The following is a 3,299-nucleotide window of genomic DNA, read 5'->3' on the forward strand; positions in this document are numbered from 1 at the left end:
AAGAATTAATAATAACTGCAGTTCTAAATATATTCCTAGCATTGCATGGAAAGCTACTAAGGCTCTCAAACTTAAAAAAACAAACTACTCCCTAAATTAAGAATACAATAAGTGCATGCACGACATGCTTTATTTACTAAAAACAAATTCATGCAAAAAACAAAACTAAAAATAGTCCTAAAGATTAATGCATGTTAGAGTACATGCTTTATTTGCATGAATAAACAAAAACTATTAACTAAACTAATCTAGCTGCATGCTAGAGCAGCGTCAGTTGATACAGTATCTAACATACATGGAATCAGTTGCAAAACGGAATCAACATTCACCGCCTGCAATACGCCGAAATCCATCGAAGCCTCATCAATGCGGTTGTTTTATCATGATGTAGCAGTTATATTGCGGTATATAAAACAGCTCGTATTCACTTTGCTCCCTTATCCAAATCTCTATATCACTATTGCAATCATGCGTTCATTCGACATTCAAAGCAAAAATGGCCTGCTCGACCTGGAAAGTAAACAATAGCTGGGTATCACTATCCTTTATAGTCTCAATGTTGTGGTGCAACACGGTCTATGCTCAGCTTACTCCAAACTTTTACAACGAGACGTGTACACAGGCATTGCCTATAGTAAAATCCGCGATAAAGCAAGCGCTGGATCAAGAAGCCAGAATAGGTGCGTCTCTTCTCCGCCTTCAGTTTCACGACTGTTTTGTTAACGTAATACCTTCTTTCGACTCTTATTGCCTCGTTTATATTTATCACTTCTCTTGTGCATTACGATTATGTTAACATGGTGTTCGTTTTGGGTTTGGATGGGGCTTTCAGGGTTGCGATGGGTCTGTTCTCCTGGACGACACCCCGACTTTCACAGGAGAGAAAAGTGCTGGAGCCAATGCCAATTCGCTCAGGGGATTCGAGGTGATAGACACAAATTGAGAACGTTTGCAGTGGAGTTGTATCCTGTGCTGATATTTTGGCAGTAGCCACTCGCGACTCGGTTGTCCAAGTAATTATTATTCAGGACTTTTACCTACAAATCGTTCCTTGTTTACTTTCACAACTCATTCTAAATTTGTGCTTGTAATTACTAGTTGGGAGGTCCAAGCTGGACTGTAATGCTTGGAAGGCGAGATTCGGGGACTGCTAGTCTGAGTGATGCAAACAACGACCTTCCAGGGCCCTTTTCGAGCCTTACATCTCTCATCTCAGCATTCCAAGCCCAAAGGACTTTCTGCTCAGGATATGGTCGCTCTTTCAGGTAAGCGACTGTACTCCCGTCTATTTATCTTGAGAAAGAGCCGTACCGATTACTTAATTGAAGAATCTCATTTTAGGTTAATGTCTACCTGTAGGAGATCATACGATTGGTCAAGCCAGTTTTCAATTCTTTAGAAGTCGGATCTACAATGAATCCAACATAGACAAGGAATTTGCAGCTTCTTTGCAGGAAAATTGTCCCTTCAACAGTCGTGTCGGTGACAACAACCTCGCACCCCTGGACTCCTCCACAGCTAATGGTTTTGACAACACTTACTACCAAAATTTGAGATCTGGGAAAGGTCTTTTCCACTCCGATCAGGAATTATATAACGGAGGTTCTGCAGATGCTCAGGTGACAACATACAGCACCAATCAGCAAGCATTTTTCACTGGCTTCGCGGCTGCAATGGTGAGGATGGGAAACACCAAACCTCTTTCTGGAGCGCAAGGAGAGATTCGAAAGAACTGCAGAAGAATCAATTGATATTTAGTGCTTCTCATATCATCTATATTTGTACTGCAGCTTCGAAATCAGAAAGACATTTTCTTTAAGAGGACGTCCTTTTAGTGATCCGGACAAATTGTTCTACTCCGGATTGTATTTTTGAAATCGAAATATCCGTCTTTATATTTTAAACTACAATAAATAAATAAATCATTCCGTTGGAAAAACATTTTTTTTAAATTGTAGAAGATTTAAATTCACCACTAACTTTTCCCCTCATGGGATGCGACGTCTTTATGATGTGAATAATTCAGTATTCACATGTTGGTACAATTAATGTTTTCTTTTAGATGACCTTGTCATTAGCATATATCTTTAAAAAATTTACATATACAAGCACTTGCACTAAAACAAGTTTAATTGTTACACCGATAGTAAAATATGCTTTGAATAATATATTGGAGGGTACAAAATCATAAATGGAAAAACTGAATTTATGAGAGATAATTATTTATAATGTAAGTGAATTGATTTTAAAATATAACAAATTTGAATACGAATGAATGCAAATACACATAGAACATATATCCAAGACAAATATGTCCAATCTAGGAGAACAAATAATAAAGAGAAAAAAGTATCATGAAACATAGATTCATGTGAAGTTGAAGTATGATGTCAGAGTTATTGTTTTGACTTATCTAAATTAAGTAATTAGGGTAAAACCATAAACTAAAAAATGATCACACCATCTTGGCCATGACACTACTACAAACACTCTAGCCAACATGACCAATCAAACAACAACTAAATAAAACCTTTTCATTATTTAAATAGGGTCTATTACATTACTTCATACAAAAGAGAACACTATTGCATTTTAGAGAGAACATTGGGTTGCAATCAAGGCTAAACTAGCTTATACATCTCAAAATGGCAAGACAAAATACCCAAACTATGCAACCTTTACAAGATGCACAAATGTCAAGTTTAAATATACTAATTGTTAAGAAGCTTTAACATTCTTCAAAGAATATATGACAAATTCACTATTTATGATAAGGTTTGATAGAAATTGTCACATAGCTTACATTAATCAAGTTTGCATCGACATCTGACTTGTTTGTTGTATCATCTCATCTCACCCAAATTGATACTATGGTGTTCATTTCGTCGTCTCCTTTTTAACATTATGTTATTAACGTAATATGTCTTAATCGTTTGTTCTCCTTATTCACTTTTACCTTCTTGCCTTATATTGTTATTGGTGTTATTATTTTTGTAAACATCTTTGTAATTATCTTTTCCCTTTTCTTACTTCCCATTTTTGATTAATGTAATACATGTCTCTTCTATGCACAAAGTTGTGATAGTCAACGTTACTCCTTGTCTTTGTTTGGTAGTTGTAACTAAAAAAATTTAAGGGCAATAAAATTGTACAAAATACCTTTCAAGCATAGCATATGATCAATATAATTTAATTATAAAAAAAGTGTATGAATAAAATAAAATTGTAGATAAATATAAATTAAATATTAAAATATAATAATGAATAATGCATAAATAAATGTAGATTATGATATGAAC

The 3,299-nt window shown here is 35.0% G+C and overlaps 1 pseudogene; it reads left to right on the forward strand.

Annotated features, from left to right (window-relative positions):
* The first annotated feature begins 496 nt into the window (after nt 1-496).
* Nucleotides 497-1,751, forward strand: LOC131045649 (cationic peroxidase 1-like; annotated as a pseudogene).
* The last annotated feature ends 1,548 nt before the right edge of the window (nt 1,752-3,299 follow it).

The sequence above is a fragment of the Cryptomeria japonica genome, chromosome 3 (genome assembly GCF_030272615.1).
Source record: "Cryptomeria japonica chromosome 3, Sugi_1.0, whole genome shotgun sequence".
NCBI lineage: Eukaryota > Viridiplantae > Streptophyta > Pinopsida > Cupressales > Cupressaceae > Cryptomeria > Cryptomeria japonica.